Consider the following 26,138-nt stretch of genomic DNA (forward strand, 5'->3'; position numbering starts at 1 on the left):
TTCATCATTTCCATGGGATTAGTTAGCTAGTTAAGATTTTTGGTACTCCCGTAGTATATAAACCAAGAAGTCGGACACTGGAACGTCGTGTACCAGGTTAGGGATAGGCCGTATTTTCAGGTGAAAATACTGCGGGAGTCACTTGGCTAGTCCCCAAACTCGTAATAGCACTAAAATAGCAAAAATTGAAATAAAATTATGGCCTAACCTTAACGTGGTACACATACTACGTTCCGGTGTCCGCCATCTGGGTCACATACTTCGGGAGTGCCAGATTTTTCAGTTTGCATGGAAATTTTACGTTCAGTGCGTAAGTCCGAAATTTTGATTACCGAAGCCGAAAAGTTCGACGAATTCAAAATAGATCGAATAAACAAAATGCAAAAACGCTAAATTTTGACATCATTTTCCAACTTGAAATGTCGTGCGTGCGCTTTACATCTTGGATGGTTCATAACAACAAGAGAGCTATGCTCTAATATATGGATACGTAGCGCCACCTATTGGCAATAATTTTGATGACGTCATAGCAAAAAATGAAAGTAATAGCCCTCTAGCAAAAAATATAAGCTTTACTCAATGAAAATTCAAAGCAATTGGTCCAGTAATTAAAGAGAAAAGCGATATTTTAAAAACGTGTCAAAGAACAAGAACAACAACAGCATAATATTGAAACGATCATTATGTCCACTGACGTGTCCAACAAGTATTTCGCACATTGTATAGGTTATCTCGAGTACCACTAAACTCTCCTTTTCATCAATTGTCTTTTCTCTCTTCCTATTTTGTTTCAGAGCTAGATCTTTTTCTCTTTTATTTTTAATTTATGTTTTCTGCAATATGCTATGATTTTATTCCAATTTTTCTTATTTTAGTGCTATTTCAAGTTAGGGGACTGCCTGTGTTAGCCAAGTGAATATACCACCTGCCCATAGGTTTCAGTCTCTTTACAGCCCTTGATGTCATAAAAACATGTTTCTCACTAAATTCGTTTAAAGTTGGTGTGACAATAACAGTTTTGTTCGGTAATTTATGCGTTTTACCTCACCATTTTTGCACGGACCCCTGACATTTCGTAAGATCAATATTAATATAAAACATTTTCTTGTGCCTGAAATTACTAGATAAATATTAATTAAATAAAGGTGCGACCCGGTGCTGTACCTAATAACTCGAATTTGTCCCTCCTGTAATAATGGTTGCACACCCCTGGGTTAGACGGTCGAATGATTTGCATTCAAAACTAATCTCAACCCATTACGAAACATTCTGATATTTCACGTCATATACTAATATAGCATTGATCGGCGCTTCAGAAGTCTGTGTACCAATATGGACGTAACTAATTTTGTTCGCCTACTTTACATCAAGTTGTGTATAGGGATTGAAACCTATGGGCAGGGTTATATTCACTCATTATATTCACAACTAATATAAGGAAATCGGAATGAAATTATCGCTTAATCTCGACCTGGTACATATACTACGGCAGTATCCATTGATCAGACTGGAAAACCCCTCACAAATGCGCATTTTGTTGAATGACTTAAGAGTATTGAATTTCCCATATTGATACAAATCACAAGCTCATTTATTACAATTCAGTTTTATTTTCAAGCTTTATTTTTATACGATATGATGTGGATACATGTTAGATCTAGTTTATATTATATGAATAGCATTGGATATAGTAGAATTCCTTGTATGTTCAGAATTCCGCGGGAAATGCCTGAAAAAAAAATGTTATAATTAAATAAATGTTCATTTAGTACCGGTTGCATACACACACACAAAAAAATTATATTCACCTCATCATTTTTCGAAACCTTTCTTCCAATATTCTTTCATCTCCAACTGTTCTTCGAATCCCCCTGAAAATACGAAATTAGCTATAATTCATTTTTGCCTAACAATTATTTGGGTATTACCGTAGTACATGTACCAGGTTAGGGTTAGGGCATAATTTTATTCCGATTTTTCTTATTTTGGTTCTATTACCAGTTAAGAATTAAAGTATGGCGTCAAACCTGAAAATTATGGGGTGCTTGAAATTACTTAATATGACCAACTTTTTTTGGGGGGGTGATTACTGAATATGACATATCTTTCAATCGCATAATTTCAGCATTAACTCTACTTACTTGCTCCTTCTCCTCGTCGTTGACATGCAATCATATCTATAGCTTGCAACAGCATCATTAAAGAGATAACCAGCAAGAACAAAAGTCGGGCATCAGCACCAAAATCCATATTCCAAGTCTGGAAAATACTAAGTTGATATCTGGTGAAATTGAACTATTTATGAAACACAATGTAATAAAAAAATAAGTAAATTTGTTATTTTGCGTAAAAAGATGTTTGCTGTGTCGATGATTCCATACAAATATACCAACACCACCGAGTTTTCCGATGAACATTTCAAGTACAAGTGGCAAAACTGTTTTTTAACAAGTTTTTTTTTTATAGCAAAGTTGAATAATTCTGTCAAAATGGCAGTTAAATAATTTTTTTATTGTTATCACAAGACACAACGAATTCTACATTACATCTTTTATTTGAAATACTTACTGCACACTAAAGAAAAAACAGGTGCATCAGAAGTATGCGCACCAAGATGTCGCGCAACCGTAATCCTAACTGGTACACAATACTATGTTCTGGTTAATGTACGTCAGGTTAATGTAAATAATGTACGTCAACAAAGTATGCACCGTCGAACTAGAACACGTAAACCCCAAACAAAATATGCGAATAGGCGCTTCACTTTTATTTTGGTATTGAAGAAAATAAAATGTTGATCAAGATTTCTAAATACGTTATGCCCATCTGTGGTTCTCAGCCTTTTTTCTTTCGTGGCTCATTTTCGTTGCAAAAAAAATTCTGAGGTCTATTCACTTTCATGTGAAAGAGAAAAACTACAAGAAAACTAAAAACTTCTATTCGCAAAGATATGCACTTCCACTTAGATAATTAAAACGAAAATTATCAATCAATAGTATTAAATAATTTATCAATAAGTCTAACAATTTGTGGCCCGCCTGAAAATGTGTCTGTGGCCCGCTGATTGAGGTATTAGAAACCTGCCTCCTATGGCAAGATTATCAGCAACCGTCAAAGGTTTGCTAGTTTCAAGCCTATAGGCTTGGCTATGTGCAATAGGATTTACTTCAACTGATTGTTCAACTGCTGGATAACTCCGACCTTACTCAAATATTATCTTTTTGTGGCGCGTGAAATTTACGGCCCAATACTTGCTTTTTCGATGTTTAACTTTGAAAATGATTACGTGAGAACCGTTACTTTTTTTAATCACATATCTGACAACCAATAGGCGTATACCAGGTTACGTACATTTATTCTGTGTACTGACTCACATTTAATAGCATATCCAACATTTGAAAATGGGGCGCTCCAGAAGTATGTGTACCGGTTCCATTACATTTGAACCCACGTACATTTGAGCCCATGGCAATTGCACCTGTATGCTATTGCACCTATGGAATTTTTTTCGTTTCACGGATAGTTAAACCCATACTAACCCTAACCCATGGGTTTTAGCACCCGCATATAGATTGAACCCGTGGATATACGCATGGGTTCAAATGTACATGGGTTCAAATGTACGGTCACCATGTGTACCAATATGGAGGTAACTCATTTTGTTCGCCTACTTTACATCAAGTTGTATATAGGGAGTGAAACCTATTGGCAGGGAGTATATTCAATTGGCTTACACAGACAATCCCCGAACTCAAAATAGAACTAAAATAAGTAAAATCGAAATGAAAATATGCCCCAAACCAATGTTCCCTCTAATTTTTTGTAGTATGTGTGCGCAGAAATTTTGGTGTGTGCGCACTTTTTTGGAAATTACTAAAATTTGTGCTAAAACCAATGAAGAAATTTTTGCGTTCTAACCGGGTGATAAGTGGGCCAACAACAAACTTTCTCAACCTGCCAACCGAGAACATTGTTACATTACATCGAAATAAGTCTGTGCGCAGTAAATATATGCGTGTGCGCAGCCTCCGAAAGCTGTGTGCGCGCGCACACACGTACACTTTAGAGCAGTGGTTCTCAAACTTTTTTAGTCCCAGAGCCGCATTTCGAACCTCACAGTTATGAAGAGCCGCACTCAAACAACGCAAGGTAAAATTGCAACAAACCTTAAGCGCATATTTAAAATCAAGTCATCGTAACAACAACAACGTAACAACTAAGCCTGGGCAAAATATTTGTATTATAAAATATTTGAATGACATTTTACTATGTATTCGAATATCCGGTACCACGTGACCGGCGCCACTCTGCTTGGACACCGAACTCGCGCGTCTCCAACTCAATCGTGAATTGTGCGAGCTTTGTCAACAGCGCTCGCTGTCAGAAAAAAAGACAATTTTGAAAAGTCGTTTTATTGCGTTATGGTGTTATATGTTTGTCTTTGCACCTAACGTAACGTTCATTACGTTGTAACCAGATAAGAAATGCCACGTAGGCCCTTTAAAGCACTTTGTATTAGCTCTTCAGTGATCCCTTCCGTCCTTAGCCAAGTAATGTTCCGAATATGTAAACATTTTACTCGACCATGCACGGCCGTTAAGCCAAGAGTTAGAACGTAATATCATACTTCAGGAGGTCCGAAAAACATTTTTTTCATCTTCATACTTGTGCGACATAATAATATAATACAATAACTGTAACATTTATATGGCGATAGGTGTAACAGTAAAATTTATAATGATCACCTATGGACCTCTACTTATTCTGAATCTCATATATATCAACTGGTTCCACGAAAGTTAGCCGCAGGAAGTTTTGCCGTATAAAAAATCACCGCAAAAACAATTTTGCTGTATTAAAACAGGTTCCATATTGATACAAATCACAAGCTCATTTATTACAATTCAGTTTTATTTTCAAGTTTTATTTTTATACGATATGATGTGGATACATGTTAGATCTAGTTTATATTATATGAATAGCATTGGATATAGTAGAATTCCTTGTATGTTCAGAATTCCGCGGGAAATGCCTGAAAAAAAATGTTATAATCAAATAAATATTCATTTAGTACCGGTTGCATACACAAAAAAACGACGATTTATAATTTATTTTCACCTCATTATTTTTTGAAAACTTTCTTCCAATATTCTTTCATCTGCAACTGTTCTTCAAATCCCACTAAAAACACAAAATTAGCAATAAGATTATGCGATGTTTTCATACTGTCCGTTAAAATTAATGCGTGGGCTGGCAAGGTTGAAATCATTTCCAACTAAAAATAATTTGGGTATTTTCGTAGTATATGTACCAGGTTAAGGATAAGACATAATTTTATTCCAATTTTCTCCTATTTTGGTCCTATTACCAGTTCGGAAATTGTCTGTGTTAATCAAGTGAATATACCCCCTGCCCATAATCTCTAGTCTCTTTTCACAGCGTGATGTGAAGTGGGCACAAAAAATTAGTTACCTACATATTGATGCATACACTTCTGTGGCGGCACAATTTGAACATGGGCAACAACCTAACTATTCACCCACTCGAAAGTTTGGAATGATTTCAGTTTGATCTTTTATACCTTTCTTATGACGCGTTGCTGAAACGTTTTTAAGGCTTCCAAATGTTTTTCTATTCCATACCATTTACAATCAAGCTGAATATGTCCAATATGTTTCCAGCTTTTTTTTCTTCTTTTTTTTGGGGGGAGGGGGGGGTAAATTTAGGCGGTAGTCGATATTTTGTAACTTATGAGGATGTTTTATGTTTTGACTGATATTCTTCGCCGGCATATGAGCCACTTTCTGGATATTGAAATTCATTTCTATTTACGTTAAGAATTAAAGTATGGCGTCACACCTGAAAATTATAGGCTGCTTGAAATTTCATTACTTAAAAATTACTTAATGCTTTTTTTTTGGGGGGGGGGGGAGTATTGTTCACCCCATATAGTTGTGGGTGGTGGGATTACTCAATATGACATATCTTTCAATCGCAAAATTTCAGAATTAACTCTACTTACCTCTTTCTTCTCCTCCTCGTTGACAAGCAGCCATATCTATAGCTTGCAACAGCATCAGTAATGAAATTACCAGCAGGAACAATAGTCGGGCATGAGAACCAAAATTCATATTCCAATTCGGGAAAATACTAAATTAATATGTAATAAACTGAACTATTTATGAAAAACAATGTTATAAAAAATAACAGTAAATTTGTTATTTTGCGTAAAAAGATGTTTGCTGTGTCGATGATTTCATACAAATATACCAACACCGCCGAGTTTTCCGATGAACACTTCAAGTACAAGTCAAGTGGCAAAACTGTTTTTCGACAAATTTTTTTTTATAGCAAAGTTGAATAATTCTGTCAAAATGGCAGTTAAATAATTTTTTCTATTGTTATCACAAGACACAACGAATTCTACATTACATCTTTTATTTGAATTGCTTACTGCACACTAAAGAAAAACAGGTGCTCGAGAAGTATGCGCACCAAGATGTCGCACAACATTAATCGTAACCGGTACATACATACTATGTTCAGTTTGTGCGCCATCTTGGTGCGCATACTCCAGGTTTTTTCATCCTCATGCTTGTGCGACATAATATTATAATACGATAATTGTAATATTTATAACGATCACCGATGGAACTCTACTAATTCTGAATCTCACAAATATCAACTGGTTCTAGGAAAATTAGCCGCAAGAAATCTCGCCGCGAGAAATTTCGCCGCATGAATTGTCGCCGCAAGAGCATTTTGCTATATTAAAACAGATTTTTGAAGTAACTTTTTATTTAAAAAAGATTCGTTATTTTAAAGCCTACCCCAACCCTATGACCTGTTTTTTTCACAAATACCTGTTTTATAGCAAATGCTCTTGCGGCGATTTTTCATGCAGCGAAATTTCCTATGCGGCGAAATTTCCTGCGGCGAATTTTCCGGACACGATCTCAACTATTACTTACATATGCTTTTATAGGGAAAAAATGTTCTATGCACTTAAATTCTAAGAGCAAAATGCAACTACAGAGCTTTGCTCAATGACTGACCATTCTATTGTGTCGAGTCTAAATACACTCAAGTGTTTTTCTCGTTCTGAACTTCTGAATGATAACAAAAGAAATTCGTTCAGTCTACCATTGTATGTTCATAATGGAAAATAATTTCGGATCTTTATAAAACACTTCAAAATACACAACGGTATTGTGATGAAGCACCTTTCAATGTCAAGCATGAACATACAACGGTAAAAGACTGAGCGAATTTCTTTTGTTATCAGTCATCTAGAACGAGGAAACACTTGAGTATATTTAGACTTAACATACGTCAACAAAGTTTGCACAGTCAAACAAAGCTCTGAGCCAAATCACGTAATCCCCAATAAAATTATGCGAATAGGCGCTTCACTTTTATTTTTGTCTTGAGGAAAATAAATTATTGGTTAAGATTTCTAAGATCTTTTCTCTTTCTAGGATCTTTTTTTGAATCTTAACCTTTTTTCTTTCGTTGCACAAAAAAATTCTGTGAAACATTTACTTCTATATGAAAGAGAAAAACAAAAAGTTCTTTTCGCAAAGATATGCACTTCCATTTAAATAATTGAAACGGAAATTATCAATCAATAGTGATAAACTAGAATTCGGTTGGAAACCGAAGACTTATCGATCGGAGGTTAGCGGATCCCCCAAAACAGTGGTCTTACTCCATAGTGACACCGTGTGTCCCATCACTAATTAATTAATAACTCGCTAATTATACGACATAATCCATCCAAAATCGATAGGCTCCTGCTCCGAACCATGGTGAATGCACATGCAAAATTTGGAGCAGTCTAACAATTCATGGCTCGCCTGAAAACGTGTCTGTGGCCCACTGGTTGAGGCATCAGAAACCTGCCTTCTATTGCAAGATTATCGGCTACCGTCATAGGTTCGCCAGTTTCAAGCCTGTAGGCTTGGCTATGTGCAATAGGATTTCCTTCAACTGATTGTTCAACTGCTGGATAACTCCTACCTTACTCAAATACTATCCTTCTGTGGCGCGAATATTTTACGCAGTGGTGAGCTGTAGCCAGAACTCACCGGAACGGCGTTCCGGTTGTTGGACATTTCATTGCATTTGCGTTCCTGTTGTTGAAATAAAACTATTGTACAAAAAGTTACTCTGGTAAACCTTATTATTAATTTATGTTTTGTTATATCATAATTCCTAATTTTTTTACATCACATCACGCAAATAATTAGTAACGTGTAATATATGTTTTCCAGACCTTTGACCCCATGGAAACATAGTTCAGATAATTGCTTTATATTTCCTTGTAGTTTTTCGGCTCTAAATTAGGCCAGACAAAACCTTATGTAAACGTCCGCGTCGCGTTGTAAATATATTACATTTTTGCGAATTAGGTGCGTTCCGGTTGTTATGATTTTTCCAGCTCATCACTGATTTTACGGCCCAACACAGACCCTGTCCCCGAACTCGTAATAGAACTAAAATGAGGAAAATCAAAATAAAATTATGCTCTAACCATAACTTGGTACACATACTACTTCGTTTTTCAAGAATAACTTGGACTGATTATTGACCAGCGTCGTGGTATTAATACCACAAGCTCGCTTTCAAGGCCACATTCCAATCGATAACAAAAGAAATTCGTTTATTTTTACACGATTGTATTCCAGACTCGCAACCTCACTCTTGTTTTTCCAGATGTGTAGATCAGGCCTGGGAACATTGTGGGCCGCATATGGCCCATGGCAACGTTTTATCCGGCCCGCGAGCAGATTTCTAGATAAGACACTTTCTTTTTTATATACATATAAAATATACTTTGACTGTAAATTTTAATATTGTAATAACTCTGCGCTACCCAGTCTGCCATCTAACCTGATTTACATGGACTCGTTAAAGCGCAGCAAAGAACACACTCATCTCAGTGAAAGTAACATTTGTATTATACTTTGTTTTATTCAAATGTGTAATAAAATACAATAAAAACGCGCGATATAGATTAACTTCACTTAGTATGGCCCGCCACTGCATTTGGAATTTGCAATGTGGCCCCATAGCGAAGATAGTCCTGGCCCAGTCCTGGGTTAGATGCTACTACATCTACATTACACAAATTCACCCTAGCTTTTTAAACGAAGTGAATAAAACTAAAATAAAGCAACTGTATTTTATAAATTGTGTTTTCTAATTGACATCATGGATTCACATTTCAAGTTTACTATTATCATAATAAAGCAAAAAGGGTTTCAATTGGCTAAGAATTTTTATTTAATTTTGAAATTTCTTTAATTAGGTACTGAAATGAAATATTTCGGAGATTTTAAAAATGGGCACCTCTTCCAACAGTAATCCAAAAGTCTTACTTCATTTTTCTGCTTGAAAGCTCGTTCTTGCGTGATTGGGGGGAATCCAAAGCGGTTGTGTGACGTCACATCCGCCATTTTGGGTCCATATGTTCTCAAAAAACGTTAGCTCCTTACGCTGCTAGACCAAAGCTCCATTTGGAGTGAAACTGTGGAAGCAAAAAGATTTTTTGGCCGTGCGAACCGCACACGTTAAATGGACACGTCGAAGTTTACACGTGGTGTCATGCTAGAGCAGCTGAGTACGTCTCAACAGGCCTGCCCATTCGCGCCGTCCACTGGATGACGTTTGATAGAAACAATAAAATATTTATCTGTTTAATTTTAGGAGTGTAGGCTAAGGATTTTTATATTTGCTCCCGGGAGATAATTATCCACAACGCGGTCTACTAAAGTTGCAACACAACTTTTATCGTCCTATAGCTAGTCCAGCTAGGATATCAATACTAAACCAGTTGGTGGTTTTCCATCTCTTTGATAGAGCGGAGGCCAAATGAAACTTTTCATAGGCTTGATGAATTTCTGTGCAATACTTTATTTGTCTGAACAGTATCATAAACTATGAATATATGTAAAGGCAAAACCAAATACTGACCAAATAAAATGATCTTCAAGCGTAGCAAGTTTCATAGGTGTTTCATTATATCTAAATAATGGATATGTATATAAATATATAGACTCTATGATTGGAAACGTGATCTGTACCGGCGGAACCCTATTGTGCCGTGGGACCCACGTGCAATCGTTTAATTGCCTTGTATAATATTAGTATATATAAAAGCAAACAAATAGGCGAAACAAAATGTTACTCGTAGTGTAGCTAGCTAGTTTAATTAGTGGTGGCAAACCAAATAGGAATTTGAATATATTTAAATAATTTACATATATAAATATAGTTCCCCGATTTGAATAGAAACTTGTGGAACTCCTGGACTGTACTGGAGGAAGCCTGGAATATCACAGAACCCCAGTTGAAAACAACTGTGCCAGATTCGTGGACTTGGCGAGGACATCGTTTGTTGCAGTTTAAATTGTGTTACTGTGTTTGATAGGTACTCCCGTACTATATGTACTAGGTTAGGGTCAGGTCATAATTTTATTCCTATTTCCCTATTTTAGTTTTATTTCGAGTTCGGGGACTGTCTGTGTTAGCTGAGTGAATATACCCCCTACCCATAGGTTTCAGTCCCTTTACACAACTTGATGTAAAGTAGGCGAGCAAAAATAGTTACCTTCATATTGTTACACACACATCTGGAGAGCCGTTCCAGATGCATGAACTTGGTTTGTCACAGTTTAGATATTGTTAATGTGTTCAATAAGTCAGTGGTTATTTATTGATACGGCTCTACACTTAAAACAGCAAACACAATCCAAAGACAGCCGACGTCCAGCATTTTTCGTTGAGAAAGAGCAGGAAATATATTTTCCTTAACAAGCGTAATTGGTAGTCTCATATTACATATTCGGATGTTGACACGGTATCGAATAATATGGGTGTCCATGAAGTCGTAAAAACTTATGAAATTGCAAAGGGAATTTATCGATACCATATTTTGTTTTGGATCTCTATGTATTAAATGAAGTAAAAATACCTAAACAATTACTGATTAAAAAACAACAAACCTGGTTAAGATACCCTATATCAGAGGTGGCCAACCTATGGCGCATGCGCCAAACGTGGCGCATTGCATGATTGGAGGTGGCGCATTGCATCTTTAACAGGAAAATAAATGAAGTTCAAATATTGATACTAAAGGCCTGTTGTCACAATATTACGCCTAACTTTACTTCTTAATCGTACCTTTTTCTCTTCGTTGTTAAAAACAGCTTTATTGCGTAATGCTCATAAGACAGAATGCGTTTTTCTCCTACTTTCAGGAAGTCTGTAGTTTTTATTTGAAGCATGGCGTCACAATGATTCCCTGTTTCGTAATCAATCGTAATCTGTTTATCGTAAATTGCTCGAATTTTTGCGTGGATACGAGAATTTTCGTTGAGTTAACTATATATATGAGGCTGTCATTGAAATTTATTCATTCAGTGTTTAATTCAGTGATTCGGTAATTCTCTAAATGAGTGGTTTTCTGTAAACTTAATTGGTAACGTTTCTTCTTGTGTGTGTAAAGGCGTGTATTAAAGGTTGATTTTTGTTTGTAAACATTTGCAGTTGTGTACTTTTCAAGACTTAAGCTTTGCTTTTATATATTTTGTTACCCAACACAGTGCGAAAGAAAATGAACAAAAGAAAGGTGGAAACTGATAGTAAGCGTGAATTTAATGAACAATGGGAAAATGAGTTGTTATTCATTGCAGGTCCGTCAAGAAAACCGTTGTGCATTGTTTGTGAAAAAACTCTTTCAAAAATAGAACTCCAATAATAAAAAAACTGGCGAAAGTAAAACAGCAGCAAAAGTCTCATAAAGGCGGTACTTAAATAAAATTGATCAATTTTATTTATTATACTTCCTTGCTTAATTTCTATTCATGTGGAGTTGTAAATTGTAAAAACTACATATACGTGTGTTTATATGTGTGTGTATTATAAATTTATATAATTTCAACAAGAAGCGGGCATTAGGCGTGGGAATACAAGATATTTACGGCGCTTCTGAAACATTATGTTTAAAACGTGGCGCATGGTATGTGAAAGGTTGGCCACCCCTGCCCTATATGGAAAACTGTCTTTATAACAAAATTAAAATTGTAAAGGCACTTTATGAACACCCTGTAGTATTTAAACAAAAAATATTTACACAACATAGAAACGGACACTATGGTTCGTGACACGTTCTAAATCTCGACGAATCCCACTCATGCATGTCATAAGCGACATGAAACTCATATGCCTAACGTTTTACGACGCCTTTTTCTGCAACATGGCAGAATCAAAATACCAGTTTATGGCATGTATGAAATTTTTAGGATGAACTGATCATTTGCTTATCTAAATCTCCGATCTTTTGTGGAAAATCCCGCAAAAAAAAACCCGCCACCGCTTGGAAAAAAATTAGTAATTATCCAAGGGTAAGGAATTCGTGGTTTGGAATGTAGATTTTCAAATCTTTCTGAACTTTAACTGTATAATTATCAATTTTAAAACGTGGAGGGGGTGATTTTCTCAAATTTCACATTTTTTGCGTTGGTTGCAGGGACTTTTGCATGAGATCCAAAATCTCAAATTTAATTTAATCTATGAATTTCTTCCGGGTCAGATATGAGTTGCAGACACATATTGCGCAACATACGTAACTTACGCTAATGATTTGGTTTTTGCGAGACTAACTTCTTATTCTTCTTCTAACTTTTGTGTCGGTAGATTCGTATATGCATATAATGAAAGGATGCTGTACCAAATTTTGATTGGGCCACGTTTGAAATTGCTATGATTTTACAAGTGCAATTAGTAAAGTTGGGAAAGTGTTTTATCATAATCACTTTTGGCACGCTTTGTCACGTCATAAAGATAAATTACTCAGTAGTCACGTTTGTCTCCGTTGTAACAATAACAATTATTACAGAACAATGGATTGTAAAGCCTTCTATTATTACTCACATTAGGTGACCAGTGTATGTTTGTGATATCACACCTGAAAAAATAAATCACTTTATATTTATGAAGTGTGCTTATCTAATCGTTGCATATTTCCAGAAACACAACATTCCCAAGCGACATTGACTTGTCTGACGGAATTACCCGACTAATAAGTACGGGATTAATTTTATTACAATGAGGATCACTTTTATTGCGTCAATATAAGGGCCGCGTGGAAACTTTAAAACGTCCTTGTTTACAGTGTTTATTTTTTGTGGTACTTTGTATCTTCGTTCGGCTAGACTAGCAGCAACTGGGAAATTTGGAATTACTAAGCTTTAAACGGGTCCGAATTTGACGAGCAACCTTCGACGAATATAACGCTTATATCAGCGTTCCCTAACCGGAGTTGAATACCATCCAATCTGGCATCGCACCCAATTTATTAAGCCGTGGGTGAGGTGCTAGGCGTCGGTTTTTTTTTAGTAAAGTACTTTTATATTCATAAAAACTATAGTCGTAATTTCAGTTAGCACAGATGGGCCGTATGAAACCGTTTGATTGGCTGGATCCGGCCCGCGGACTGTAGTTTCTCAACCCCTGAAATAAAACTAGCCCCACCTACATAGAGACAAAGGTAGTTAGTTCATCGCGTCGTGATGATTGATGCTTGCTATAAACATGCTCCTATTTCATTCTCATTTGTTATTTTATTGGTTTCTGGTAGCGAAGAATAGGTTCAGGGAAAAGTATTAGCTTTATGACATTAGGAATAACTTTTATTGCAATATTTATGACTATCATTAAATTGGAATGCCGTGGGAATTATTGAATTAAAGTCTTTTTGTTTATTCAGAATTAGCCTATATGTTCAGCTTATGTGTAAATTCAGGGACGGTGTATGTGTTAACAATACAACCGGGGTATCGTGTCAGCCCGTGTGTTTCTTGATTTATGGGTTCGCAAAACTTGTTTGACTTAAAAAATTGGTGCTTCCAAAGTATGTGTATCAAGATGGCGCACAGCCTGAACATAGCATGTGTACCAGGTTAGGGTTATCAGGTTGTGCGCCATCTTGGTGCATATATTTCTGGGCCGCCAAAAAATTTGTGTCGCTTAAAAAAAGTTTGGGAACCACTGGATTACTCTATATAAATTAGAAAATAGTTAAAATCCAATATTTGAAAAAATCTACTACGACAACTATGTCTATACCCCGTATTTATTTTCTGGTTGAAAAAAATAAACCTGACTTGACTATATGTACGAAATCTTGCCGACTACTATGGTTATGTTATATTTAGCAAAACATTTTTTGTTGCTCCAAGATCGCCGTCACGGGATACTTCATATTTACAGTTATTTCTTGTCTGAAAAAGTTAGACTATGATCTAACAAAGGTCGCAAATATACTTGTTATTTCGTTTGAAGAGATTATGTTATTTTTAGCTTGGAATTTTCATTTATTTAAAAATATGCAAATTTAAAGAAAATAGTAATCCCCGTCCCAATTTAACGAAATTATTGAGAAAGATGACTCACAAGCCAAAATATCATTAAATCTTATCACTTTAGAATGGATGTTTCCCCAAGCATCGATTTCCTTGTTTATTTTCGGCATTATTTTTCTGGGGTCAAGGGTTGGGGTGACATCCATTGGCTTATGACATGGGGTGATTTCAGAAACCTGTTCCAGGTTTAAAGCCTCGTATAAAATGCTTGTTATTTTTGTAAATATTTTGTGAAATTGAAAAAAATGATGAAGAGATTTGCTTGAGAAGTTGTTTAAAATTTCAATATATGAATATTTTTATGGGTCTGACTCGGCATTCCTGTATTTCCCCGAAAATTAGACCTAGGCAGAGCTTTAAAAATTGTATTCAATATAAACCCTACCGTTAAAATAAGACCGGCGCTCTAGAAGTATGTGTACCAATAACAAGGTAACTTTTGTTTGTCTATTTTACATCAGGTTGTGTAAAGGGTCCAATGAAACCAATGGGCAGGGGGTATATTCACTTGGCTAACACAGGCAGTCCCCGAACTCGTAATAGAACTAAAATAGGGAAAATCGGAATAAAATTATGCCGGTATCCCGGTAACCTCGTGTTTGTCCAAAAACGAGACCTGGCCTGAACTTCAAAAATGATTTTGATGTAAACCCTCCCTCTAAATTAAGACCTAGTCGATAGCCGAATTTTTTTAATGAAAATGTGCTATTTATAAGTAAATGGATATCGGTTTTTATATTTTGTATATTTGAAAAACTCGTAATTCTCTTTCTAATTTTGTTTTTGATAAGTGAAATAAAATTCATCCCCCTAAAATAACCCCTAGTGTTATTTTTCAGAAGAAAATCGATGAAATTAAAACCCTGTCTTATTTTCGGAGAAACACGGTAGGCGAGCAGGTGGGAATGGCAGATATATTGTTCGTAGAAAAAGTTTTGCAAACTAAGGGATCCAATAGACGGCCTCAAGTATATCGATTCCTGTTCATCGTTAAGAAGTTCAACGCTGAGAGGGATTAATATACGATTGTAGCCTGGGGGAGGGTCACAGCAACCTACTTGTCATATTGTATCGATATAGTATGCTTTTGTATATGAGAAACACAATAGAATATGAGCAGGTTAAGGTCGAAGCATGTTGCGTTTGACTGGGGGTCGTGAAAAGACTTCACTGTGAAATAACATGGTTTGTTAATGTAAAGCAAGTATAATAGTGATTAAATGAATGTCTAAAATGTATTGTAGAGTTGATACGATGCATCATTGCAATGAGCAGGTCATAATCGGAGCGTGTTGTGTTGTACTAAGGAAGTAAAGGAGATTCCAAATGACAATTATTTTTAAAGAAATACTTAATTATAGTTTGTTAACGTAGAGCAATAAAATTAGTGATTGAATAACATTATTACATTTGTATGACAGAGTGGAAATAGGGGCGTCCATGAAAACGACTTGTTAGCGTAAAAGCCACATCCGTTAGAGCTAGATTGTATTGCCAGTAGATGTTGACGGTTTGTATAGTGCAGGGGTCACCAAACATTTTAGACGAGGGCCAGGTATGACCCAAACTGCATTGAAAAAGAGCCAGACTGAGTGACAAAAGTTTCTGAGCGGATGCGAAAAGGCCTATCGTTTTACGTGATTTTTTGCATCTTGCCTCCCTTAGAAAAAAATTCGCCATTTTTTTGTGTTAGGCCAAATGGAAGGACGCCAAGGGCGGGATCTGGCCCCCGGGCCATTGATTGGTGGCCCCTAGTCTAGTGTAATGATGGTGATACGATTATTGTGTGATTTCGAAGGTCAAGTATCACTTTCCCGGCTTTTGACAGCAACTCACATGTGGAAACAACCAGGTTCTTCAAGACAAAAAGCCAACGGTATGATTTGCGTGGTCGAAGTCTTTGAAAATGTGACTCCGTGAGGAAATAATTTTCAATCGTGGTTGCTTTCAGGCCCATCGTAGGGGACAAATAAAAATCATTTCTTTCGCTCACTACTGTCAGTACAATAGTTCCTCGATTATTTTCGATTACGGAATCTCGATTATTTTCTAATATGTTCATCCTATGTTCATCAGAAAATTTCACACAGACTTTTGTATATTCATAAAAATCAAAATGGTTACGCAGAATATTTGATATATACATTGTTTTGATTAATATAATTTTTCGCATTGTAAGAAAGAAGTAAAAGGAGTTCATTTTTTGTCTGACTGTCAGATGTCAAATTGTCAATATGACAACTTTTTGAACGAAAATATTCTCAATCATTACAAAAACTAAGAGGTATTATATTGAACATAACCAATTTGTAATGCATTTGATTCTTTTTGGACAAACCCAAATTTAAAACGTCCGTTATTGTCGTAAAACATTCAGGCGAATATATATCAAAATATAAAACATTCCTTCAAATTATGATTATAAGCCTTCATGACAGCTGCAGAAAACTTGCATTTCAGTACTCATAGCACTCCATTCTCCACGGCTCCTATATTTTGACAGTTGGAAAAATTATGATTTTTTATGCCACGTTTTACACGTTACAGACCGCAACGTGAATGGCTAGCTTATCCGTCCACTTTATTTTATCCAGATAAATACTTTAATCTACTTGAGACTTGACTACCAGATGACGTTTCCATTCGAAAACAAAGTGGATTACGTTAAGTAAGCTTTATTGAATATTTATCCCAGGGCTGTAGAGCCAAAGAAAATTTCCCACTTCTCTGGGTTGAATTAACTCGACTGAATCAACTTGAATGAAAATTGCGACTAGACTTCATTTCCGTAATCCTGAGTAAATTATGATAATAAAAACTAGAGTGTGTGAGCTTTTTTTAATAGATTGTTCAGAACGCAAATTTTTCAGTTTCTGTTTAGAACATAATTTTTTCCATGGAAGTCTAGTATTTTAGATTTCATTATTTCAACTCCAAATAAAAATTCTATTCTTCAATAATAGACTGTTAAACACTTGATAAACTTATTATTTCGTAATAATATGTAGAAAATTTTGAGATTGATCTTTGAAAGGGGTTAGGTTTGACTCCTATAAATTTCAATATTTCAATTCCTGACTATGGGAAGTTTAAAAATAAAACTCCGATTCCAATGAAAACAACTTCAACTTTACATTATTTGATTTCAAGAGTCTTGCTGCAAACTAACACAAATGTAATGTTTCGTCTGACCGGGGTCAGACTTCTTCAGACAAGCATTTTTCAACTATAATAAGAAACGCGATGGCATGCACATAAACAGTGGTTAGCAATTTTTGTGTTTGTTTTCAAATAGAGAGAAATAAAATTTGGGGTAATGCAGGAACAATACGGCAATCAACTTTAAATGTCAATCAATAAATATCCTACAGTTTTTTGTAACAATTAGAAACGTAATTAAACAATTTCAGTCACGCCCAACTTCACAACTCCAAGATTTTGCTGTTAGGATTTTTACCGTTTTAATTTGCTCAAATTAGGTTTCTTATTCGTTCACGAAATATTTCATTTTGAACTACTATTAAAATATACACTTCATAAATGAGAAATATACCCTCATATGCCTCATTTTAGCGCATAGGTTATAACTGTCCAGTAATACCGGCATTAATAAAATTTGACAAGCAGCAAACACATCCGAGTCATAAAATATAGTAATTTTAATTTACTCAGGAACATTAATCAAATTTTTATAAATTTATTGTGGGTTCCGTAAATAATAGTTAACCTTTTCACGGGCTCCATAACACCAAAAGTTTGAGAACCCCTACCTTAAACGGCCCTCAATAAGCGTATATTACTTTTATTTCTAATCTTACATCCAAAAGCCAGGCCAGCAAATTAATTTTTAAGAAAGAAATGGCTTTAAATTTATTTTGTACGAAATTGCCGCTTTCCAGATGACGTTTTCCTTTCCAATATAGTAAATTTAAATGAGTCTGTAACGTTAATTATATACAAAATGAAATTTATTTTTAATTTAAATTCCTATCTTGATGTCTAAATGTCCATTTCAACCGCTAAATGACCCTTCTACCCACAAGAAAAATACAGCGTTTCTTGTGAGTCAGAGGTATAATTACGTGGAAAATCCGTCAAATTTAGATGAGCAATAGACAGCTAGGGTTGAATATAAAGTTTCGTGTTACCGTAAAGGTCAATTACCAAATGAATTTCGCAACCTAAATATCCCACGCTAATCGCTTCGACGAGAGCTATGCGGATAGAATAGATCTGAATAGTAATTCTTTCATTTCTTTTTCAATAATTATTTGGCTGGAATGGGTGTTAGCTGACTTCGATGACATTTGGTCGAATCGCCGTCTCCTAGTCTATACCAAGATATAGTTTACTGTTTGCTGTTCAATTTATTATTTTAATATTTATTTGTATTTTATTTGACAAATTAATAAATTCTCTCACTCTCTCTATATATAGATTAATTATCTATAGGCTTATAGAAATGTTGTTGCTTAAATTGCGAAGACTATATTGGATCTTCTTGTCTAACTCTATCTTTTACCAGAATTAGAATTTAATATTCAAAACTTAGAGTTGGAATATTCTAATTCATTAATTTCGGATAAACACTGTTATGTGACATTATTTGTCGTCACTTCGCCAAAATTTGTTTCAGTATTTCATTTTTAGCGTTCCCTTAAAATGCTTCAATTGGTAGAATCACGATTCTTGCTGTAAAACTATCTAACATTGCCATTACTTCATCGAATTGTCATTTTTCTATATTGCGTCTAGAAGTTTCTCCCAATTTTCGTGCATTTGGTAAATTTTATTTTTGATCAAACGATCAAATTTGTTGTTTTTCATTCATTCACAATAGACCAAGTTTGGTAGCTAAATAAAATGATGTATTATCTTCGAATTATCTACTCGCCATGCAAAAACAACGGGAAATCTCAATTTCCTATATTTCGCCTGCGGGCAATAACGTATGCATATCTCTATGAAATATGTATGACCTCACAATCGACAAGGTAGATTGTGATCACACAATAAGCAGGAAGGAAGTCGTCCGCAGGTAGTCTCTATTTGTGACGAAACAAATATTTGTTTTCTTCTAAAATTTCGGTTTTGCTGGAATTATTACCGCTGTTCCAGAGGCCGAAAAATATTTTTCGATCGTGATTGTTTATTGAGTTTATGAGTCAGTGTGTTAAGCATGCTTTAAGAGGCTACTTCAATGTAGTAGTTCCAGGCTATAGATTTTTTTAAACGAAAGAATTTATTACAATTTCTTCATTCGGCAGCTATTATACAAATACCTTTATGAGTATCTTTGAAAATTCTACAAATACTGAATGTTATTGTAGACCAGAGAGAATATTCAGAGAGTTTTATGGAAAAAGTATTTGGGTATCTCGAGGCATAAGAACGAGGAAGGAACGTCTGAACAAAATCTGCTGTTAAAATGAAAACGTTTATTGTAATGTGAGTTGAGAAACTTATCAATGTTCTACTATGGCGGAATTAAAATACTAGATTTTGTCAGCAGCTCTGGAAATTTGAAAGTCTGGAAACTTCTAAAACAGTTCAGATTCATATCCAGACAGATGGTATTCTCACTATAGTCATTGTGTATACTTTTTCGGTGTTAATTACTAATATATGGGTCCATAAGGCGTTGGCTTCAAAATTTTAGTTTCCATAACGGTTAGAGAATTCCGTTTGGTTGCTATCCAGCAAAAATGCCGTGCTTGCCACCCTATACACAGGCTTTACAAAATCGATTATAAATTACGAATCCGAAATTACGAAATATGACACGTACTTATAATGGGGTTGAAATCCATAGACGCTTTCTTATAGAGGCGCTCCAGTAGTGTGTGTACCAATATGGACGTAACTAATTTTTTTGCCTTCTTCAAGTTGTGTAAAGGAAGTGAAGTCTATGGGCAGGGTGTACATTCACTTGACTAATACAGACAGTCCCCTAATTCGTAATAGAACTAATAAGGAAAATCGGAATGAAATTACGACCTGACCCTAACCTGGTTCACATACTACGGGAGTACCGAAAAATTCATAAGAATGTATATTACCCAATAAAGACTAAAAGCTTTCACCAGTGATCACCAGATTCTGATTCTGGAAAATTGTTGATTCGATACTCAATCGCGTCATCGTCGCTAATAGTTATTTTCTTCCGGTCATCGTCCGAAAGTATAATAGATTATATTTTAGATAAAACACGAATGATGAGAAAATATTTCGTGAATATTTTGGGGGATTAATGATCACGAAACTCACGAATTAATCTCCCGAAATTATAGAATATTTTTTGTCTCATATTCACGCTTTTTCTCAAAGTTCGTTTTTTTAATAAACTATTGAGATTAAACGGAACGTACGAAATAATCTTCATTTCGAAATTATGGAATATTTTTTTGTCTATTATATACTTTTTCTTCAACAAAGTGCGTTTTTTTCTTAGCCTTTTTTTTTATAGTTGTCTACAATAGTATAAATAAAAATATTAAACCATTGTTGTGACTAAACGGAACCCATGAATTTATCTCCTTTTCAAAATTATAGATTTTTTTGTCTATTATACGTTTCACTAAGTTGAGATAAGTAAACATAATTAAAAATTGTGATTAAATTTCTTCAAATTATTTTCGTTTTTGAAGTCATGAAATATTGTACGTCTTCAATTTGTTTTTAAATAGTTTACTATCTTTGTATAAATATTTATAATAGGAAATAGTAATAATATATAATTTGTTTCGTTTTAAATTTAATCCCCTTTTAAATATTACAGAATATTTCACGTAACATATTTGCGTTTCCTACGATAAGTTGTCTATCAGTTTATTCAGTCAAATAATTCAAAATTAAATATTAATTTCATTGAATAAGTATCTCTTTTTCAAAATTAAAGAAAATAATATATTTGCTTAGTGTTCGTATTTCATCCAATAAATTGCTCTTTATGTTTTTCTGTATTGTTAATTTGGTACTCTCGTAGTACCAGGTTAGAGTTAGGCCATAATTTTATTCTGATTTTCCTTATTTTAGTTCTATCGGAGATTGTCTGTGTTAGCCAAGTGAATATAACCCCTGCCCATAGGTTTCAGTCCATTTATACAACAAAATTAGTTACCTTCATGTTGGTACACAAACTTCTAGCGCGCTGATGATTCTTTTTGTTTATTTTTTAAAATTTAGGATAAACAATAATAATGAAAGTTTATGAATAAAATTTTTGACACATATTTTAAATACTAACGCAGGTTAGTCATTTATTCAACAATAGTATAAAATATGGACAAAAAATTTACGTCATTACGATACGGCTTAAGGAAGAAATGTTTTTCCTGGTTTGAGTAGTTAGAATATTTTTGTGTTGTGGTTATATTTTCGATAAAAAATTGAAAATCGTGTTTTCGAAACTTAAATTGTTATTGAACTATCTGGGTTTTCGATAAAACCATACAATTGATAATATTAAAACTATAAAACTCGACAATGAAGCTTAGTATTGAGATCATCCATGTGTTGTCTTCTCGGTTTGTACCACATTTTTGTCGAAGTACTTCGTACTCCCAATTTTAAGACGTCATGGAATTTATATTAATTTGTTTCGACACATATTTGAAATTCTATCTTTTTAAAGTCATTTTTAACAAACAACAGAAATGTTGAAATATAAAAAAAATTCCGATAAGTCTCGAGGATAGGATTAGTTGTGGGTCGATTGAATGTATAAAATAAGCTTAAAACTCGAGTTTTCACTTCCTGTTCATCATTATAAGCGCGAATAGAGCAACTTACAATTCATCGTTTCATTTACTTTTATTAACTTGAAATGGGTTTACACATCAATGCTTTTTTACGAAGTTAGGTACAGAATGAGCTAAAAATATATATCAGCAGTTATCAAACGTTGGGGCGCGCCCCAAAAAGGATGCGTAAACAAGTTTTAAAGGGTGTGAACCCAAATAATAAATATTTGTCAAATTTGATCTTGCCAGCCTTTTTTGGTCATTTAATTTTTGTCATTGTTTAGAGATTGTGATTCCGTCCACGTATTTTCAAAGTTTTTTTTGAATAAAACATACTTTCGCCTTATCTGTTATTTGTAGCTTATTGTTAGCTAGTAATTTTTGAGGTGGTGCGCTAAACTTGACAAATTCTAAAAAGGGCTTACAAAGTAATATACTGTAAAGTATATATAGGTATAGGTATAACAGGGAGGTAGTGAAAGTTCATTTTCGTGTCAACGAAACTATTTCGATTGAGTTAAATTGAGGATCCGTACTATAAATGTTTTATTGGATGTAAGCGCGCTCCAAGTAGAATTGTTGCGTATTGGTTTTTGAGTCTGAAACTTCGTAATCAATTTCAAGATTTAACAGTTAAATAACTTTGACGATGTGTTTGGTATAACTTAATCCCAAAAAAATAATAGTGTCAATAAAACTTATTATAATATAAAAAAAATTGTTTTGTTTTATTTAATTTTTATTGCTACTCGATTTACTAAATTCAAATGGAATGTTCAGACACATCTCGTAAAAAAATATTACCTGATTAAACATTCCACAAAAAACTATTTTCAAAAATCTATTATAGCGTCATTAGTCGTATGACGTCATTGTTAAAGAGAGGCCTCTCATTGTTAAAGAGAGGGATGTGGGCCTCTCATCGTCCAAATATAAATCCATCCTGCTATAAATTTTTTATGGTTCAATATCTTAATATCCATTGGATTGTAAAATCTTTTAATGATCAATATTAAATAAATTAGCAATGCTTTATTACTCTTCAAGGTCAGACGGATAATAAAATATTCGTCCTTGAAGACGATGCCCAAGGTCATACTATGTTACAAATATTTGTGTTAGAATATGTAACGAGTGCTGGAGGGCGTGAAGTAAGTTACGCCCGGTCGTTGATATGTTTGTTGTCTATTGTACTATTAGCATTATTTGAAATACTTAAGACAGGTTGGGCATAAATGTTTTGAATGACTTCTATACAGAGGTTAAGTATAGATAGAGGTATCAGTTAGTTCAGTGAACTACAAGTATGTATAAACATGAAAAAGTAAGGCTCTTAACTAAAAGCAGAGGGATACTGATAGGGGAGTTGCAAGCGTCGCTGGCGCGGAAGAAAAAGAACTGCATAAAAGTGAAGTGATCTATGCATACCCAGTGGACTCTTGGGAGTCTTTTATCGGCACTCTTTCTACTTTTATTTAAGGCTTCAAGACCCTGCTTTGAGCAAATTTTCATGAAGAGGACAAGTTTTGATTTCCCTGTAATGTTAGTACCATGCACTATTAGTTTCCACGATTCAACTTAAAAAAAAACTTCATCACCAAATCCCTCCCACAGAACGCCACCATGCTATTGCTAATAGAAGCATAAATACTACTTCCTCCTACTTAACTTTGAAGTGGAGCCAGGTGAAATGCGGACATTTTGTTTCGAACGGAACTAACAATTTGCTTTGTATTCTTTATGTAATTCAGATTTAATCAGCAACTGCGGAACCGTAATCGTATAATTTTAGTAACTGAATTTGTTTGTACTATAAAGTGAACTGTAATTAGGAAGAAAGTGCTTTTATGAGACGAACCAAAATCATTGAAGTCAAAGAAACCTAGTAACCGCTTGGTGTGTGGCATCATTTATCCCTGTGTTGTCATCAGTGCGGGTCAAGAAGATAGACATCCGTTTCATCTGTGATAAGGTGAGAATTAATTTATTTTAAGGGATGTGCAACATTTTGTGTCAGTGGGCCATATATCCAACTTCAGATATCTACCATTATTTATTTTTACCCATTCATGAGAGCGCCTTTTTAAACCTAAACTGTCGGTTTAGGATTTTATGCTTGATAGAGAAAATCTAAGTGTTGATAAGGGCCGTACTAATGTATTGATTTGATCTACCAGGGATTAGGGGGTTCTGAAATTTCTGATTGCCGAGTTAGACCGTAGCAGCTAAAGCGCGTAACGTGTGTTTTAAAAATTCCTCAGGGTCAAAAAGCGTTTCATGTTACGAAAATTGCTATGTACGAAACAAAAAAATAATTTTTCGACATATCAAAATTTAAATTTCAAAATGGGTGGGGGGTGGGGGGGCGGTTCCTACCCTAAATCCCCCTTGTCTACGCCCTGCCAATATTCTATTGAATGGCTTCATAAAGAACTATTGAGCTTGTGGGCAGAAGGTGAGATTCTTGTGGCGCCTAATGCTCCTCATACATACTAATTAATTACTTCTGTATAGAATATGTTACAATATATAATACGCTTTGCTGAATGTTCAATGTATTTACATATAGCTCATTATAAACGTTACTTTGGTGAAACCATGTTTCCGATTTTAGAATGAACATTTTAACTAAGTAATCACCCTCCTAACAAATCAGTACATTGGTAATCTGTGTATAATCATCCCCTGATTATGGATAATCCCGTTTTGTATAATTATTAGAAGTTCACTCACAAGAGATTAATCATCTAGTTACCAATTTGCTTAGCGGATTGTGTTTACGAGTTATTAATTCTGCGCCGGGATGTTTTTTTGAACAGAATAAATATTTATTATTATTGCACACGAAGTATGTATGGGTCGTTTTCTCAATTATAATTCTTGCCGATTATGAAGAAGTTATGGAGTAGAGAATTACGAGATATTCAAATATACAAAATATGAAAACCGACGTGCATTTACTCATAAATAAAGCGTTTTTATGTTAAATAACTGCGTGCAGTAGAGATCGCGCTAACGACTAGGTCCCATTTTGAGGGGAAGAATTATATTAAAATCATATTAAAATTCAAGCTATGTCTTATTTTCAGACTAGGTCTTATTTTCGGGGGAAACACAGTAAGGACCACCGCTTCGAACTAAATAACACTCACAACACTGATACACAGGGCAATCATGCTTTCATATCCAATGGGGATATGAGGATATCTTCCCAAGTGATAAAAGGTTTAGCGCCAAAGTTTTTGTAATAAGACTTGACTTAGCATTTAAGCATCATTTCTCCTTGTGAATTTGCGTTCAAGACATCTTCTCCTTGAAAGGGCACTATATACACTCGTTGAAATGGTGAGCTCAAACTATTCAACCAAGCAGCCTTTCATAAACAACACTTCTGTTTTTGAAAAGAACTGAATCTTGCGATTCTGAGATAATTCTTCGAATATTTTAACGTCATTGCTGGTATTCGAAAATTCAGGTATAAATTGCAGATTCGAAACGTATTTAACTAGGAAGTCTCCTTTATGTAAGAGCGTAAGCTTTTAAAATGACCTAAATATTGCAGTTTTTGGTTTAATCCTTACGGATTTCTTACGTCATTGTTGGAATGGGATTACTGGCGAGTGTACCAATTTTCAAAAAAACAAAAATTTGACAAATATATCTTTCCGAATGCCGCAACGCAAAAATATTCAACAGTGTTGTTTGTTCATACCCTCGAGCTCATTTTTTTTTTTCATGAACAAAACATGATAAAAGATCTTTTGTTGGTTGGTCTATGTATCCGGAGATTAGGAGAACAAAAATAGCTATTTTCAGATTAAATGCAAGAATTTCACGGTTGAATCCAAATCTCTGTTGATGATATTTAGTTCAAATAATATTAGTGGCTGACATTAATTCTAGTGTTGGACGCAATTCATAGAAAAAAAATCACGTTTTTACTGTTTCTACTGAACCAATCGCATCAAAA

General features: G+C 34.6%; 1 protein-coding gene and 1 long non-coding RNA gene across 5 annotated transcripts in view; one reads left to right on the forward strand and one right to left on the reverse strand.

Moving 5' to 3' along the window:
* The window catches only part of LOC120334833 (uncharacterized), a 69,391-nt gene that overhangs the window by 13,714 nt on the left and 29,539 nt on the right, over positions 1 to 26,138 (forward strand). Inside the window, exon 1 of one of the 2 annotated variants that reach the window (XM_078113336.1) lies at positions 23,920 to 24,140. The exons of the other annotated variant lie outside the window; for it this stretch is intronic. The gene's annotated coding sequence lies outside the window, so the exon portion shown is untranslated. Of the gene's footprint in view, positions 1 to 23,919; positions 24,141 to 26,138 lie in introns of those variants that run through there. 2 annotated transcript variants of the gene reach the window in all.
* On the reverse strand, positions 1,591 to 6,470 carry LOC120334840 (uncharacterized). Of its 3 annotated transcripts, none has more exons than XR_013477670.1 (3): positions 6,023 to 6,465; positions 1,809 to 1,871; positions 1,591 to 1,729 (listed from the first exon to the last, which is right to left on the reverse strand). It is a non-coding gene; the product is annotated as an uncharacterized LOC120334840 (long non-coding RNA). The 3 variants fall into 3 exon arrangements; XR_005568567.2 differs by lacking the exon at positions 6,023 to 6,465 and adding an exon at positions 2,142 to 2,641; XR_013477672.1 differs by lacking the exons at positions 1,591 to 1,729; positions 1,809 to 1,871 and adding exons at positions 4,875 to 5,032; positions 5,119 to 5,181 and having other exon boundaries at positions 6,023 to 6,470.

Source organism: Styela clava, chromosome 1, assembly GCF_964204865.1.
Source record: "Styela clava chromosome 1, kaStyClav1.hap1.2, whole genome shotgun sequence".
Classification (NCBI taxonomy): domain Eukaryota; kingdom Metazoa; phylum Chordata; class Ascidiacea; order Stolidobranchia; family Styelidae; genus Styela; species Styela clava.